Source organism: Cnephaeus nilssonii (genome assembly GCF_951640355.1).
Source record: "Cnephaeus nilssonii genome assembly, chromosome: 17".
NCBI lineage: Eukaryota > Metazoa > Chordata > Mammalia > Chiroptera > Vespertilionidae > Cnephaeus > Cnephaeus nilssonii.
Window position 1 is genome coordinate 8,793,218 of NC_137088.1, and position 18,471 is coordinate 8,811,688.

Consider the following 18,471-nt stretch of genomic DNA (forward strand, 5'->3'; position numbering starts at 1 on the left):
GGCCGAGCCACAGGAGATGTGCATGTGTCTGAAGCAGCAGGTGCCCCGAATCCTCTGCATCCTCAATAGTCTTGTGTATTTCTTTCATGAAATAATAACCAATAAATATTGACGAAGTGACTGATAGTGATACACTAGATTACATTGCTGACTTCAAATACTGCCAGGCAGGTACACAGAAACGCAGAGAGCATCCTTTATGATGTGCAGAGTGTATCCTATATAATAAAAGCCTAATATGCAAATCAACCGAACTGCGAAAGGACCGGCGGAACAACTGGTCGCTATGACGCGCACTGACCACCAAGGGGCAGACGCTCAACACAGGATCTGTCCCCTGGTGGTCAGTGTGCTCCCACAGGGGGAGCACTGCTCAGCCAGGAGCCGGGCTCACAGCTGGCTAGTGCAGCGGCAGTGGCAGGAGCCTCTCCCGCCTCCGTGGCAGTGCTAAGGAGCAGTGAGCCAAGAGGTAAGGAGCAGCAAGCAGGCGGGTGGTAAGGAGCGAGGGGTCCTGGACTGCGAGAGGGCACAGGCCGGGTTGAGGGACCCTCCCCCACCCCCCAACCCCCCAGTGCATGAATTTCGTGCATGGGGCCTCTAGTCCATTATAACATGGGAACCTTACAGCGTGGCTAATGTGATTTCTCTTCAACCTCAACATCATAAAGAGGTTGTTCCCTCTACAACAACAATGGGAAGTTTATAATTCTGCTTCTTGCTCTCCGGGACAGAAATAAGCCACCAGGACTGCTTCCAATGGTAAGCCTGTTAGATGCACAACCTCAACGCCCACATGGGTCTCCAATTCCAACCGCATTTTGTGGCCCAGGATCAACACCCACAGAAATCTGAACGGTCAGAAAATAAAGTTGCCTCTTTGATGATAGCATGAGTTATTAAATATGAAAGGCTGTGAAATAATTTTAAAGGTAAGACATAAAAGACATTGAGAAATATCAGTGAAGGAGATGAGACAGCCTCTAAGAAATGTTGCATTGAATTACTGACAACAACAACAACAAAAAGACAGCTGAAAAATTAAATGAGTTTTTTACTGTCACATTTTCAAAAGAAGGACGAAGGATAAATAACATGTGGATATCTCCTGGGAGACGCATGAAGTGATGAAGGAAGTCAGCATCATACCAAAACAAGCAATAATTCAACCCAAAGACACGAAAATTGGCAGAACCCCAAGGCAGGCCAGGCATTGCCGGGTACCAACAAGAAATGCGGAGGACCAGGGATGGGCAGGCTGCACAGAAACGGGACGGCCACGCCCAGAGAAGATACTCGAGGACACTGATTGGGTGTCCATCGAGGCAAAACAAGTGGATAACCCAGCCCGGATCAGGTGCAGCCTGTGTTCTGATTCTGAACTAAGTGAACTGAATTAACAGGAACTTGAATATAATCTACAAAGAACAAATGAATAATTCAGAAAAAGCTACACTGTGCCATGATTTCATTCCACTAGAATACTGTGATATGATTTCACTTAACCTCTGCAGTGGAAATAAACAAAAGACATCTTCCATATTTTTGAGAAATGGCGTGTCCTAAAGTTGTCAGAGCCCCGTCATGACCCAGGCCCTGGCCTCCTTCCTCTCTCCTAACAAATCTGACCCCGTTTTCTCTCCCTCGGACTCTCGGTGGGAATTAGTGAGAAGAAAGACCCCGCTGTGGTCTTCCCTCGGCTGTAAGGTGCTTGTAACATGTGTCAGCTCGTCCCAGCGGGTTTCTTTGGATGGTGGTGCTATGGGTGATCTCTTTATCTTGGGTATTTAGTGGACATGTGTGACTTTTCATGGGAAAAACACTTACATGAAAAAGAACCCAGGGATCCCCCACTTCACCAATGAGTGACACCTGTCCGGCTCCTAACCCGCCCACCTGGTCACAACTGTCCATATGCCCAGTGCAGACCCAAACCAGACAACTGGTGACTCAGAGTCCGGCAATTGGTTTTTATTCACGCATTCTGCAAATGCATGGAGAGTGTGTATAAAGGGCCACGTTGCTCAGATGTGGCCTTCTTCCCCCACATCCTTACCTCCCAAATCTTCTGCCGCAATGATGCCCTCCCTACACCCTGACTTGGCTACACACCCAGAAGTTCCGCCAATCTTACAGGTTTGTTTGGTTTAAACACATCATTTTGTAAAAAGTGAAAACACCCCTGGGAGGACTGAGGAGCATCCCCGTTCACAGACACCTGTTAGTTAATTTATGAGCTGGTGCTAGTAAACGCTTTCTCTCTGCCCTGCCCCCACCCTGACCACCTCGGATGCCTGGGAATGAATGGGGTGGGGAGGACACCATTGCAGCTTGGGGTGAAAAGAGGCAGAAATGAGCCAACAATGTCTCCGTGGTCAGGAAAGGATAGTTTAAGACACCCACCAAGTTTCAAAAGTTTAATTTTTAAAATCTTGTTTATATTTTCCGTACAGCAAATCTGTTTTAAGGCTAAAAACTATGCTAACTGAACTGAGGGAAAAAAATGATAAAAAGCGTTTCAGCTTGTTTTCATAAATAAAAGAAAACCTAAGATGAAATACGAATCTGTGCAGATTTGGAGAAAAACATACCCAAAATGAATAGTTGGTGGGCTTTTCATAGTCTGTCTATGAAAAGAGAAGACAATTTCTGGGCCACGACTGTGATTCTTCACCAACCATCTTCTTTTAAAGTAAAACTCACATAATTATATCCTAAACAAAGTAAAGGAGAGAAAAAACATTTGCGGGGGGTGGAGGGAATGTGGGAGGGATGGGCAGAATTTTATTTTATTTTTTTTAATAGATTTTATCTTTATTTCCTTTTTTGTTAATCCTCACGTGAGGATATTTTTCCATTGATTTTTAGAAAGAGTGGAAGGGAGTGGGAGAGACAGAGAGAGAGAAACATCGATGTGAGAGAAACAAATGTGCCCCAACCAGAGCCAGGGATTGAGCGTGCAACCGAGGTACGTGCCCTTGACCTGTATCGAACCTGGGACCCTTCAGTTCTCGGGCCAACGCTCTATCCACTGAGCCAAACCGGCTAGGGCAAATGGGCAGAATTTTAAAACTAATACATACAAAGAAGTTGGCACTCCAAACAATGTGCTTCAAGTAGTGACTATAGGGTGCCTTAGTTAGGAGAGGAAGGAAGAGGAGATGAGCACTCAGCAGTGGAACGCCTCCCAGCGCCAGCGGTAGGCACCACCTACTCTGCCAGCAGCACGTCCCTCACCTTTGGTCACTGCAGGGCTGCCAGCCCTCAGGATCTTGTGCCGGGTGCACAGAGGGTGAGCAGGGCCATTTTATTCTACAAAAACTAGAAAACTCATGACGTGATCGACAGTAGCAGCTGTGTTTATAGCAGCGTGTCCCCAACCCTCTCTTCTGAAATAGAAAATGCAAATTAGAGTTGAATTCTTGAAATTCTGAAAAGCTAATTTGATTTCTACAGTGGTACCTCTTCCCATTCAGAGCCAGCCACCACTGAATAAAAGAAACTCCCTCAGAAAAGCATCCTCTGATGATTACCAGACGAATTGCATGCCAAATGCCAATCAATAAGAAATGGTTAATGGAGTTCAAGATTGAAAAAAATATATGCAATTAGGCTCTCAAGGAAAAAAAACCTCAGAAATTTTCATTTTCAGATGGTAGCATGCACATCTACTTCTTCCATCTCTCCAGGGCCCCCTGAAATGACAGAAGTATATGTTCTAAAAAAAAAAAAAATGAGACTGGAAAACAAGAGAATTTGCCAGAACTTCTGATGGAGCAGAAAGTGCAGCTCGAGTCTCCTGAGACAAAGGAAGGCCCTCCCAAAGGAGCCTCAGAGAGGGGCCAATGTCATGTTCAACCCACAAAGGAAGGGTGGGCCAGGGAGTCCGCACCAAAGTGAGCGCATTAGAGAACCGTCTTCAGGAAAGCGGGGGCCACAGGGAGCCCTTTCTCATGGCGCCTCGTAAGACGAGTAACTGCAGGTTCTACCCTCGCACTAAGGCCAGCGCCGTGTCCTTTAGGAAAGAAAGCACGTGATCTTCCGGGAGAGTGCCTTGTGTAGGGCTGCAGTCCCCAGAGAGAAGCTGAGCCCAAGCTCAGCACAGAGTGAACCCTAATGTAAACTGTGGGCCTTAGTTAATAACAGGTCAATACTGGTTTATCAACTATAACAAATGTACCATACTCATGAAAGATGTTAATAGTAGGGGAAACTGGGGGGATTGGGGTATATGGTGACTCTGTACTTTCAATATGATTTTTCTATAAAATGAAAAATGCTCTAAATATAAAGTATTAAGTTAAAAATGTACATTGTACATCAAGATTACAAGGTTTTTAGTATTACATAGTTAAACAGACATATTCTGATTGCAAAATATTTTTTCGGTAAAGTATTTTTGGAAGGATGACATAATGATTTCCTCTCTTACATAACACGGCTGTGGTGGCCCAGAAAACACTCTCCCCAGTTGGAAACCTATTTAAATAACATCAAACATTCAATCCCAGGTTTAACTCACAGTAAAGGTGCATCCAATTACAGAAGAAATATTAAGAAATTGAGTACAAATAAAACACAATTTTTTAAAATTACTTACCATAAGATGTCTCATTTTGGGATACAAAGTCTCAAAATTTCAAAATTCTATGCATAGGAAACAGAATATTCCTTGCAAGTCTACATTTTCTACTCTTGACCTGAAACCTCACTGTATCCCTCCACTGCAGAGGATGGCTCTTCAGGGTGTACACCAGGGGTGTTAAAACTCTACCCTGTGCCCTAACCGGTTTGGCTCAGTGGATAGAGCATCGGCCTGTGGACTCAAGGGTCCCAGGTTCAATTCCGGTCAAGGGCATGTACCTTGGTTGCAGGCACATCCCCAGTGGGGGGTGGGCAGGAGGCAGCTGATTGATGTTTCTCTCTCATCGATGTTTCTAACTCTCTCTCCCTCTCACTTCCTCTCTGTAAAAAATCAATAAAAAAAAAAACCCAAAAACTCTACCCTGTAACCAGTTGTACTAATAAAAGTTCTATATTTGGTGCATTCCCATGGATATTCCTACATTTTCCCTAGGTATAAAAGTTTTTTTTTTTTAAAGTTTTAAAGAACTACTGGGGGGAAAAAGACAGATCCACTATTATCCTCCAATTTACCTTATTAATAAAGTAGTTGAGAACAACTGATGGTTATTTTTTTTTAATATATTTTATTGATTTTTAATAGAGAGGAAGGGAGAGGGATAGAGAGTTAGAAACATCGATGAGAGAGAAACATCGATCAGCTGCCTCCTGTACACCCCCCACTGGGGATGTGCCCGCAACCAAGGTACATGCCCTTGACCGGAATCGAACCTGGGACCCTTGAGTCCGCAGGCCGACGCTCCATCCACTGAGCCAAACCGGTTTCGGCTGATGGTTATTTTTTAAAATATATTTTTATTGAGAAGGGAGAGGGAGAGAGAGATAGAAACATCAATGATGAGAGAGAATCATTAATCAGCTGCCTCCTGCATGCCCCCTACAGGGGATTGAGCCTGCAACTGAGGCATGTGCTCTGACCAGGAATCAAACCGTGACCTCCTGGTTCATAGGTCGATGCTCAACCACTGAGCCACGCCGGCGGAGCCTGATGGTTATTTTTTTAAGTGTCAAGTCAATATATAATCACATAAAAGTCACTTGTGAATCAAATGGAATAATCCCAATGTAGATCCAAGGCTCAAATGCTCCCTGAGACCCTGGACCACTGTCCTTGTGGTGAGCTCAGAATGGGAGGGAATGGCCTGATGGTAAATTGCTCCTCGTCAAAAAATGCCCTTACACCTCCCATGCTGTCAGAGGGCTTGGCATGTGATCATGCGTAGTAGCACATGGGAAGGTGGGTGACATGTCTTCCTGTTTGGACCAAGTATAATCTTACCACAGAAGGTGCGTATTACTGGTTTTGAGCAGAAAAGGGAGGATGACTTACACTGGAACGGAACCCTTTGACTTGGCAGGTGACAGCCAACCAGCCCACCACGGGCTCACATGGTGTGTGAGGGTGGGCAAGTCTTGAAGCTATTTCCCTGCCACCACTCCCTGGGGAAGCAGTTCCTACTTTTGAAATTAACTCTTGAATCCAGTGCCTACCCTGTGCCAGACCCTCCTCCACGTGCTTTCCGTATATTTACTCACTTAATGTTCACAACAATACACTACATTCCCATTTGGCAGGTGAGGAAACTGAGATTCGGTCCCTGCCTCCTAGTGGCTCTACCTGCTCTGATGGCTTGTGCCTACGATAATGTAGGTGGCCTTCTAGGTGGAGAGAAGTTTTCAGGCACGAGTAGTTAATTTCATAAATGCTTAACTTTCACCCCGATGTAGTGTTCTTGCTTGATATAATTTTTTCTCATTTTAAACAATATGGAATATTTACACCACGTGTAAGTTGTAGATAATTAAAAAATAAATTGACCATGACCCAACATTTGGCAAAAGCCTGAGAAATCAAGTAGTTGGAAAAGTTTACTAGGTGATTAGACTTCCAGATTCTATCCTTATTTTAAGGTTAAAGCATCAGAAAGCAAAGCCAAGCCCTTGCAGAAGTGCCTCTACGCGTTAGGGCACTTGAGAAATGACATTGAACCATCTGAACGGCCTATTCTGCACATTTTCTAAAACCATTCTCGAGGACACTGATCATTATGCAAACCAAGGTTCTCCATTCAAGGAATTACATAATAAAGTCAACTTTGAGCTTAATTTAAAAAATGTGTTTTTCTAAAGCAGAATGTTTATGCTTTATTTTGTTTAATAACAAAAAGATGTATTACCTTTCCCCTTCTACTTCAGCTGAAGGGAGAACGCAATGCAAGACTGAAGGCCCGACTGTATTGAATTTCTCATCTCGTGTGGGTGGGTAAGAACATGCTGTCCCTGTTAGTCCACACAGGCTCTGGAAGTTTCTTAGCCTAATTTCCTCTACACTGTTTTACGTTTGTAGTTACTTCCATCCTCAAGTAGGTGGAGGCAGAAACAAAACAGAAACATTAGACTTGGATGTTAACAATTCAGAATTTGGCCAATCTAAAATTAAACAATGTAGTAAAAATTACAAATTCACAGAACTCAATGATAAAAACAGAACCAGACAAGTAATGACCCTCGGGGAAATCTGATTGGTACATCACCCTGAAGTGAGCTTTTAGAGGGAAGAGGAAGTTTGAAAAAGCTGCAGGCATTTCTAAATAAGTATTAGGCAGACCGAGTAGGAGAAAAGGTAATTACCAAATGGTTAAAATCAAAATGTAATACTGGGATTTGAGACACTTCTGGAATAAACAGACGAGCTTATTTCTGCTCTCCTCTCCTCCCCTCTCCTCCCAAACCTCACTAAAATGAAAGCCGTCTGTGTCCAGACCCGGTGACCTCTGCCGGGCTCCTGTGGCCCCTCTCTCCTGGCCAGGAGAGCCAGCCCCTACCCCCCTGCAATGAAAATGCTATGACACTGAAGGGGGACTTAGGAGGAGACGGACGAGGCAAGGACCAGAGGAAAACTTCAGAGAAATGACAGTGCACTCAGGAAGCAAAGGGCAGAATACTATTTTTAAAGGGGGTGAGATCATTCAGAGAACAAAAAGCTCTTGGACATTAAACACAATGACAACAGAAATAAATTCAACAGAAGAATTAGAAAATACAGTTGGGGAAATCTCAAAACAGACTAAAACAATCAAAACAAACAAAAAAGGAGACAGAAAATTGGGGGGCGGGGGGGAGAGAATACACAACAAATGATAAGTCCAGATAATGCAATGGAGGCCCAGGAATAGAGGAGATAAAAGATGGAGAAAGATAATTTTCAAAGAAATAATTCAAGAAATGTCACAGAACTGAAGAACAGGAGTTTGCATGTGTCAAACTCAATTGATGGGAAAGAGAAAAGAAGTCCAACCCACCGAGACATATCACTATGAAATTCCAAAACGACGTGGATAAACTTGAAAGCATCTAAGAGAGACTGAGCAGATGGAGGTGGAAGACAGGGTTAGCCCAGCGTCAGCCTCCCAGCATCGCCGCAGGCAACAGAGCAGAGCCTTCCAAACCTGGAGGGAAGGTGGCCATGGGGAAGCTTTCAGACACGCAGGATCCTAAAATTTCTCTGCCAGGTACCAGCCAACACGGAAGGGATTAGGAACGGGTGTTGGAGGAAAGCGAAGTCAATTCTCAGGAAGTTAGAAGTGAGGATGAGAGTCTCACAGCATATTTAGAGAGTGAGCTGCCAAGGTCGGGACCGGACACCATGATGCCCGGAGTAACCTCTCCCAGGAAGACAACAGACGAGAACACAAATAAGTTACCGGATGTGTTTAAGCGCACCGAGTTTAGGAAAGAATCCATCATAGGCACATAGAAAACCAAGCAGATTAAATATAAGGCAATGATCGCCTCAACGATGTTTAAGGAAATATAATCACGGCACGTTATATGCTCACCTGTAAGTAATAGTTACATAATAATGTAATCATTCAATACTAATTTAACCCCAAACTGTGATGTAAAGCTACATGGGGAGGATGGAGAAACAGAAGTATGTGGTAAGTGTGAGCACCTCACACTGCTCATATTATTTAGCAGGGGAGTCAATAAAACTGAACATGTTTTTTAGAAATGTAGATGTAACTAGAAGGGCTAAAATATTGAGTCACTGACACTAAGAAACGAGAAGAAAGCAGTGACCTGTAATTTTGTTATTACTGTGCTCTTAAAGAAATATTTGACCTTTAGAATTATGAATATGTATTACTTTCATAAACCTAAATGTGATTATCAGAGGAACCTCAATATGCTTGGTCAACAATAAGCAGAAAATTTTGTCAAATACGGTTTTTAAATTTGGCAAGGACTCGGACACACGTAATTTGTGCCTTGAGAGAACCATGGGATCTCAGGGTTGGAAGCACCTGAACAGTCATCTGGTTGATGCCACCTGCTCCCCAGTGCGCAACCAGCTACTTCACGGACCACTCTGCCCCAGGAACTGCTCCCAGGACAGCCAGGCCCTCATCGACAACGCAGGATGCCACACCAGATGAACGTGCTGACCCTCCACGGCCCCTGAGGCCTCTTTTCTGAGTTCCCATCTGTCTCCAGAGGGGCTCTCCTTGCTCCCCAGGCTGTGTGACCAAAGCAGACCCCAACAACAGCTCCCAAGTTCACAGCTCCCGGCTCCAGGAGCAGCCAGACCAGGACGAGCGGCCCCTGGTGGCAGCTCCAATCCCTCCAAGGAAGAGTGGCATGGTGGCGCCTAGGCTGGGTGCTCACTGCTCATCCTGGGGCAGGGGTGGGGCACACTGGCACTAGAAGCCACGGCTGTTTCCACCAGGAGCCACGGTTGCACCCACTGCAGTCAGGGACGGAGGCTAGTTTCCCGGAGAAATGGGTCATGGGCAGGCAATTCAATAAATAGGACACGGATGTTGAGGAAAGAGACTGCTATTGAATTTGTCTCTTCAGAGATTCAATTTTTGGTCATGTTTAAGAATTATTTAATTATATCTTCTCTTAGAAACAAATGATTTTATGCTGTAAGCTTTCTGTGGTCTGGGCACTGATAAGTGATCAGCACCAAATGCCACAAAGCAGAAATCCAACCAGGCTGTTCCTTCAAAAAAACCTTCAGCCTCTTCTCTCCAGCTGTGTGTTCATTTATTGCGAAAAGAATGATCTCTGAAGTGACTCGATCCCAGTGAAAAAGATCTGCCTCCAGGCCCTGGGCCCTTGTCCCAATGAGCTCAGCGGCCGGATATTTTTATAGTGTTGGGGATCTTGTGATATTTCCTTCAGATGCCCTGTTTCATGCTCTCATTTGCATTGCAAAATGGCATTGCATCAGAGGGGCCTCACTTCTGCAGCGAGATTCCCGCAGTGGGTCCTGCTGCTGCACCCTGGACAGCCAGCACTCAGCACCCGGCCTGGCTCCTAACCGGGCCACACGAAGGAGTACATTCAGCCGCTCAGCACCTCACACTGCTCAGTGACTCCTGAGCCAATGTTACCCTTGACTGATTACGGAGGTGGAGGCTGTACCTCCCCCAGTGGGCACGACCAGTCGACTAAGTATTTGGACTTTACCTGTCCTCAGCTGATCGCACAGCGGGTAGGGGCCTGGTGTGGACTAAAGGAACTGATGATACACCTTTCACTGCAGACACGAGGGGCGAAAGAGGATGCGGCAAGTTCTCACCATGACGCTGCGGAGATTATACACAGTTTGCCAGAATGGACTCTTTACTAACGTTCATTTCAGGTGCTTAACATGTGTTGTGATCCAATTAACTGGTGCTGTAAGTACACGCTGGAGAAAATGCTTCTTTTCTGTTTTTGTGCTAGAGGAGCATTTTGCTACAAAAAAAAAGGGGGGGGGGTCTCTATTTCCAGGTGACTAAATAAAGGACACGGGAAAAATCTCTCTCTCTCTATGAGGACAAGGAAAAAGACAGAAAGTGTAGTGATGCCCACAAAACCAATGAGCTGGTGTTTTGTTCACTTTCTTAAGATTGATAATGATCCCAGGATGCTAAAGTGTGACCTGGCCGGCTCATTGGGGTACAGGGTAACATCTTTAAACCTGAGATGACTTAACAAAATTTAAAACCTGTTCTAATTATCTCATTACTGATCCTGACCAAAAAAAAGACTGTCTAATAATAAATCAACAACTACCCAAATAAACATTTGCAAATAAAAATCTCCTTTCATGAAAGACATTTCCTATTATATGAATCATTTGATAAGAATAACCCTATAAAGTAACCTTTGTATCAACACAGTGCTTTAAGGATTTAGACGCTTTTGAGTATTATTTCTTCTGATCCTCATAGTGGTTGTATTAGGCAGTTATCAACATGACACATGGATGAGGAAAAACGACTTAAAGCTCAGAGGTTTGCTTAATTAACGTCACCCAGCTTGCAGGGAGTTGGAGCTGGGGCCAGACTTTCAACAACCAGCCCTGTCCTCCTTTTCCTGCTAAATGCAGGTTCCTTCCCCTTCTCACATCTCCAACTATGCAACATATAGTATGCTTGGACACTATATGTACAGCACCCCCCTCCATGGATTCCTTCCTGTTGCAAAAGCTTTCAGCTTATTACTAAAACTCTAAAACTTTTCATGTAAACACAAGCAAAAAAAAAAAAAAAAAAAAAAGAAAGAAAGAAAGAAAGAAAGAAAGAAAGAAAAACGAAAAACAATAAAACAGCCCAAATCTTGGCAGTTTGAATGAGAGGGGAAAACAAGCATTTTAGAGACCTCCCTTCAAAGTTTAAAGCAATAAGATATTTAAAAATCAATGGTAAAGGTTAAAAGCTTGGTAGTACCCAAAACTCTTATTAACATTGGACAGTAGACATCATCAGAGAACAGATACTGTGTACTCAAACTGGTTTAGGCCATAGAAAAGAATGGAAAGCTACCCCAATTAATTCTAAGAAGCTAGAATATACTTAACACTAAAGCCTGATTTAAAAAAATAAAAAGACCAATTTCACTATACATATAGATGCAAAAATTCTAAATACAGTACTGGCACATAGAACCCAGTAGTGAATTAACAGAATAATATTACATGACCAAGCATGTTTATTTCAGGAATGCAGGGATTACCCACTAGGAAAGCTATCAACATATTTATTACATTTATTTTTTTTACAGTGAAAACATAAAAACAATATCAATAAAACCCCACGCGTTTGGTATAATTCAATTGTCATTGCTAACTAAAACAAGAAAACAAACAAACAATTCCCTAAAATAGAAGTAGAAAAAGATACTTAAATTAGATCAAGGCCATTTACTACAATCTTACAACAAACAACTTAGGTAATGGTGAAATATTGAGGCCATTACCATTCACGACTAACACAGGGATGTTTACTATTCAACATGACCCTAACTAACGCAATAAGAAAAGATATAAAACAAATGGCATAAGCACTGGCAGAGCAAACATCTCTATTTGCAGCAGCAAGTGAGAGCTTAGTAGTTGTTGGATATAAATACGTTTTAAAAACTTATCTGTATACTGGTAAGACATGGAAATTGATTAGAAAAATACTATTCATAAGAGCAATACAATTTACCAAAGGAAAATAAGAAAGGTACAGAGCTCATATGATGAAAAACAAAATTTTATTGAAGAACATAGAACAAGGCACTGATACATGGAGATCCTGAATGCAGTGTTCTTAAACAAACTCATCACAAAGTATTAAAGCTTCCCCAGATTCACATAGAAATTTAATTCAATTGTAATCAGAAACCAACGGATTTTGTTGAAACGAAACTAAGTAATTTTAAAGTTCATCTGGAAAAATAAATATATAAAAATTAATAACAAATTTGTAGGGGGGAAGTAGGAGAAAAAAATTAGGGAAAAATGCCAAAACTTACTATAATAACCGCAATCAAAACAATATCAATTGGCTCAAAAAGAGACAAATAGATCAGTGAAATAGAACAGATTCTCAAAACATATGTGATAAAGGTAGTATTTAGGTTACTGAAAAAAGATGGTTTATTTAAAAAGGAAATAAATATAAATGGCTATTCCTTTGGGATATACAAAGTTGGACTACTTTAAAAACAAAAAATAGTTTCCAGATGAATTAAATATCTAAATATAAATAGGACACCAGACGAACACAACAAAATTCCTTCCTGATGCTGTTTTCCTGACCACAGAAAACCCAGGCCCTTTAAAAGGAGGGGCCTCTCTCTCAGGCTGTGCCCCTCAGCAGGAAAGACCCACCTCCCTGGGCTCCCTGTGAAGCGGTCCCCGCCTCCTCCCAGGTGCCCTCTGCTCTCCTGCAGACCCTTCATATGCCCGTGGTTGTTTATAGGGGAGAGGGCTGCTCCCTGCAGCGAGTTTATTGGTAGAACTGTAGAATTCGCCCCAGATATAATATTTTCGCATTGCTTGTTATGATATAGTCAAAGAAAGAGAAAAAAACAATACAAATTAAGCTAACATAAACATGAAATTAAAGAACCCAAAGTGAAAATCATGGTACAAGTTGATGCTTAATTTCTAATTTTGTTGCATCATCTCTGCACTTTGTATGTGGAATGACATATATCTTGTCCCTATCAGGATGAATTCTCAGCTGCGAATCAAGTCATTAACAATCTGGTAGTTACTTTCAAAGGATTGAAGTAGCATGGAATTCTCCGCTTGTGCAGTTTTTAAAGCAAGGAGTACCGAGTGCTTGCTCTGCATCGTGAAGCGGCCTGGCAGCAGGATGAGGCCGTGAGCAGGGACCGGCCGCCGGCTGGCCGAGGGCAGGTGAAGCGGGCCACAGTGGGAGCGGTTTTCCCCTCCCGCTTCCTGGGAAGCTATTGGGCATATCTACGTGTTCCTACATCATCAAATGGTTCTGGACTCGAGGTTGTAGTCCTTGGGGTGTTTGAGTAAGTTCCCAGCCCTAACTGACTTCAGGTGGTGGTGAATACGGAGGAAAAAGCTAAAATCACACCACGGATGTAATCACCCTTCTCCCCCAGTGTTCTAGAGCTGGAGAGGGGGGCAGCTAAAGGGTTTGCCCTGGTTTTTCTCATAAGATGTCTTCATGTTCCTGACAAAGATGCTGGCAACTTCTAGTAAAATTCAGAGCACAGCTAAAATCGGTAAGTATTTACCAAGGGAGTTCCTAAGCAATGCTAGGCCTTATGGGTAAAATAACTGGAACGCAGAAGACATAACCCTGTCACAAAGAGTTTACAATCTATTACAAGTGAGGAATCCAGGCATGAAGCAAATACAAAACATTTCCATGGCAACGTATATTCAAGTGTGGTTCAAATGATATACCCCCACACAAGGGCCTTGATTATAAAGAAATGTGTTTACCAGGGAAGGCGTGGCAGAGGAAGTCTTTCTCCGACTGGGCCTCCGAGGAAGCCTAGGACTTCAGCAGGCAGACAGGAGCACTAAACAGAGGAAGGGGTAGTCCCAAGCCATGGAAGCAAGAACCAGCGGGTTGGAAGCAAAAGGAAAGATTGTGGGAGAGGAAGAAAGATTCCTGTCCTGCCATGAGAGACAGTTGTATTAGGCACCTTCCAATTTGCCCAGAGCCCAGCATCATGTCGACACAAGACTGATATTCTGCAGGATGGAACTCAATCTGCCCAGGGAATGGTGGGAGGAAGCGGGTGGGAGATGGCCATGAGTGTGACAGGCAAGGGGAGCAGGAGAGGCAGGGACCCTGGCGAGGTCCTGGCTCCAATGACTTCACTCGCATGGCCTTCTGTGACATGGAGTGGGAGACCACCAGTGTAGACTGGTGACCTCCCATTTTCGCCTTAAAGCCAACTGAAGGCGAGCGTCACAATTATGCACGTGCACATCACCGTTTGGAGGTGCCCTCTTCTATGGCCACTAAAAGCGAGCTGTGAAACTTGATAGGATTCAGAAATCGGAACAATATGGGCTCCCTCTAGTGGTTTAAAACACCTTTCACCCTTAGATATTTAAAGGAAGTTTCTACTTTATTTTGATCATTTCTTTTTAGTTTTTGTATCACCTACTCCTTTTCCTCTTAGAAAATACCAATCTCATAAAGAGCTCACTACAGTGTTCATCCCAGTAGTGAGGAGAGGGGAACAGGCCCAGAGACCCAAAGTCACAAAGCAACTTCATCTGCTTCCTTCCAAAACCATCAGAAGCTCCAGCAGCAAGAAGCGAAGAGAGACAAGAGACAGGGACAGACAGCGAACAGCGAAGCCACATGATGCAGGGGGACTGGAATAGAGAATGGGATTCGGCAAAGGGGAGTGAGCTGTAACCACAACATAAAAAAAAAAAAAAATTAATGCTCTCAAAAGGCTCCAAAATCCTCTTGGAAGAAATTTTAAAAGGATTAGTTTCTAACGGGCTTTATGCCAATCTTGGCCCAAGTCTGTAGGATGCTGTGGCTGCTGGGCCAGCTAAGATCTGCTTGAATTTTTCAAGGCTGCCATGTAGAGAAAGGTTGCATCACTGCACAGCCATGCATCCTATTAAAAACCTCACTCCAGTGAGGCAATGTTATGACTGAGAGAGAAGGGTTTTTACAGAGCAGCAAACCTGGCCGTGGCTGCCGTCTGTGCTGAGGCTTGGGATCTTGTTATATAATGATGCAATAAAGTGTTGGCGATCTGCAGGGCCAGAAAATCAATACCAACAAAAAGCCAAGTGCAAAGGATCCAAAGAAAAAGCATGAAATACCTCCACTAAGAAATGTAAATAACAATTATGACAATTACAGCTGGGTAATGTAATTGGTACCTAATTATAGCTGTGGCTGGGACGGAATATATTTTCTGCTATTGCTAAGCGAGGCATTGCTTGTTGGTTTTTTTGAAAAATCAGATTAGTTCACCTCGTTTAGAGAAAAAAGTCCTTTTAGATAATTATTCCTTTTTAAAAATATATATTTTATTGATTTTTTACAGAGAGGAAGGGAGAGGGATAGAGAGTTAGAAACATCGATGAGAGAGAAACATCGATCAGCTGCCTCCTGCACAAACCCTACTGGGAATATGCCCACAACCAAAGTACATGCCCTTGATCAGAATCGAACCTGGGACCCTTCAGTCTGCAGGCCGACGCTCTATCCACTGAGCCAAACTGGTTAGGGCTAGATAATTATTCTTGAATCAATTCTCAACAAACTACCAAACTGGTCCAAAGTCTCTTTCAAAGATAATGGTAAAAATCATTCTGAATGAACTTCTTCTGAACCCTCTCAATGCAATGACAGTTTCTCTGATTTGCTTTAGTAAAACTATTTAGTCTTATACTAAATAGCAACCATTTACAGCTGAAAACAAATGTAGTCAAATGCAACGTGTCTGGTAAATACTATACAATGGTGAACCTTGGATCCCTGGTCAGAATACAATTCTCTCTCACATCACTTTTTCTATGGGAAACTCAGCTGCAGATTGAAATTGCTTTAATCACCAGAGCACTTGTCCTGCTTAGCATGAGGATTGCCTACAGGCTGGTCCCTTGACGTTATTTCACTAGTGAGTTGACTGAGGAGTAAGTATGTCATGAGATGTCATCATCTCTAGGGGTTTACTCAGGTCCCAGCGAGACCCCAAATTATACCACATGAAAGCCTCAACTGGTTTTCTTCCTCAGAAATGTGGTGTCACACTTTCCTCACGTGCCCTTTACAGCAAGTCACCTCTCAGATCACAGAGCCAACACACTGTTGTTTTGTGACAGATGTTCAAGCGAAGGAGGTGACATACACAAACGTTAGCCAGCGGGGTTTGTTGCAATCTCCCTGATTCTGCAGTTTTCACACCTTTTCCTTATGCTTAACAACAGAACACGGTCCCTCGGGCCAGCAGTTATACCTTCTTGTTCCCCCACAGGGCCCGGAGATTGGGAGTCTGCGTAAGGGGGGTGAAAGATACCTGCAGAACAAATCAATGTTATATTTCAATTTGTAGCAGAGATAGATGTACCTGTTTCTCAGAAAAGCTAAAAAGGTAAAGAATAAAAGATGTCAATAATTAAAGAAATCAAAGAAAAACATCTCCCCTCAAATCTTTATGAAAAAAAATCTATTTATTCCTGCAAATGAACAATTTAAGATGAGCACGCCTTAATGCACTTTACTGTATGTTTTTAATCCTCAACGTGTAACAGAGCTGCTCTTGCGGTGTTATCTAGACCTTCTTGGCCCTACTCGTTTATACTGGTGTTCTCGTCTCAGGAAGGACAATTCCATTCTCTAGGGTGCTCAGGACACACCGGGGGTCTTCCGTGATGCCTGCTTTTGCTCCATCCCACCTGGAACCTCTAACCAGATCCTTCCGAATTTGCCTTGAACATATATCCGGAACCCAACCACTGCTGCTGCCTCCATGTTTACTACCCTGAACCAGGGCACCGCCGTCGCTGTCCAGGATCATTGCCATGGCCTCCGAACTGGTCTCTCTGCCTTTGTCCCCATCCCTTACAGTCTCCTGTCACCACACCCACACGTAACCCAACCATCCTCTGCGCAGAATCTCCAGCAGCTCCCATGTCACCTAGACATAAAGAACTTTTAAAACCCAACTACTTAAAAAAAAAATCCAGTTCGAAAATGGGCAAAAGACGTGGACAGACATTTCACGGAAGAGGACAGACAGATGGCAAATAAGCACATGAAAAGATAGTCAATTCATTGGCCATCAGAAAAATGCAAGTTAAACCACAACCAGCTCTCGATGCAAACCTATCAGAATGGCTGGAATAAAAATTAGTGACACCACCATTCTGGCAAGGATGTGGAGAAACTGGATCACTCTGCAAAACAGTTTGGCAGCTTCTTGTAAAACTAAACGTGCAATTACCATACAGCCCAGCAATGTTACTCTCGGACATTTGTCTGGAGAAATGAAAACCTATGTTCACCCAAAACCTGTGTGAAATGGTCAGGGTAGCTTTATTTGTAGGAGCCCCTAAATCTGGGAAGAGCCAGAGTAGGTGGTTAGATACGCTGTGGTACACGCATACCATGGAACAATACCCGACAAGGAAAAGGAACAAGCTATTGATACACATACTAACTTGGAGGAATCTCCAGGGAACCGTGCTGAGTGAAAAAAAGCCCATATATACTCAAAAGGGTATATACCGACCAACTGGGAAATGGAGAACAGGTCGGTGGCTGCCAGGGTAAGAGATGGAGAAGGAGGGGTGGAGGGGTGAGAGGTGGGTGTGGTTATGAAAGGATGAGAGGGAGCCTTGTGCTGACGGAACTGCTCTGTATCTATCTGTGACGGTGAACATGCAAACTACACATGTGATAAAATTGTGTAGAACTAAATCCACACAAACTGGGAAAATCTAAACAAGATCGGCAGATTGTATCGATATCAACATCCTGATCTACAACATGGCTCTAGAGTTCTACAAAATGTTAGCCCTGGAAGAGACTGGGGGAGGATGCAGGGATCTCTATGTATTACTTCTTACAAATACATGTGAACCTACAATTATCTTAATAACTAGAGGCCCAGTGCATGATTGAATCATGCACGTGTAGGGTCCCCTACACTCTTTCGCTTTCGATCACGGGGGAGCTGGGTGCCTGTCCGCTGGTGCACCAGGCCTTTCAGAAGCCTCTGGGCGGCGGAGGCTTCTGAAAGGCCTGGTGCCTGAGCGGACAGGCACCCAGCTCCCCCGCTTTTGATGGTCCGCGGTGGGACGTGAGCTCGCTGCCCCAGAGGCCCCTTCTGTGCCGCAGCACAGCCATGGCGCAGACGCTGAGCTCGAGTCGCCGCTGGCTACGCGAGCTCAGCATCCTGCTGGCCCAATCGGCCACACCGAGTCCTGCCCCCCCCCACGCCTCCTGGCCAATCGCGGGCATAGCGAAGGTACGGTCAATTTGCATATTTGTCTATTATTAGGTAGGATGATTTCAATGAAAAAAAAAATCATGA

At 43.7% G+C, this 18,471-nt stretch overlaps 1 protein-coding gene across 3 annotated transcripts in view; it reads right to left on the reverse strand.

Annotated features, from left to right (window-relative positions):
- Positions 1-18,471, reverse strand: part of ANO10 (anoctamin 10) — a 119,744-nt gene that overhangs the window by 31,145 nt on the left and 70,128 nt on the right. The window lies entirely within an intron of this gene.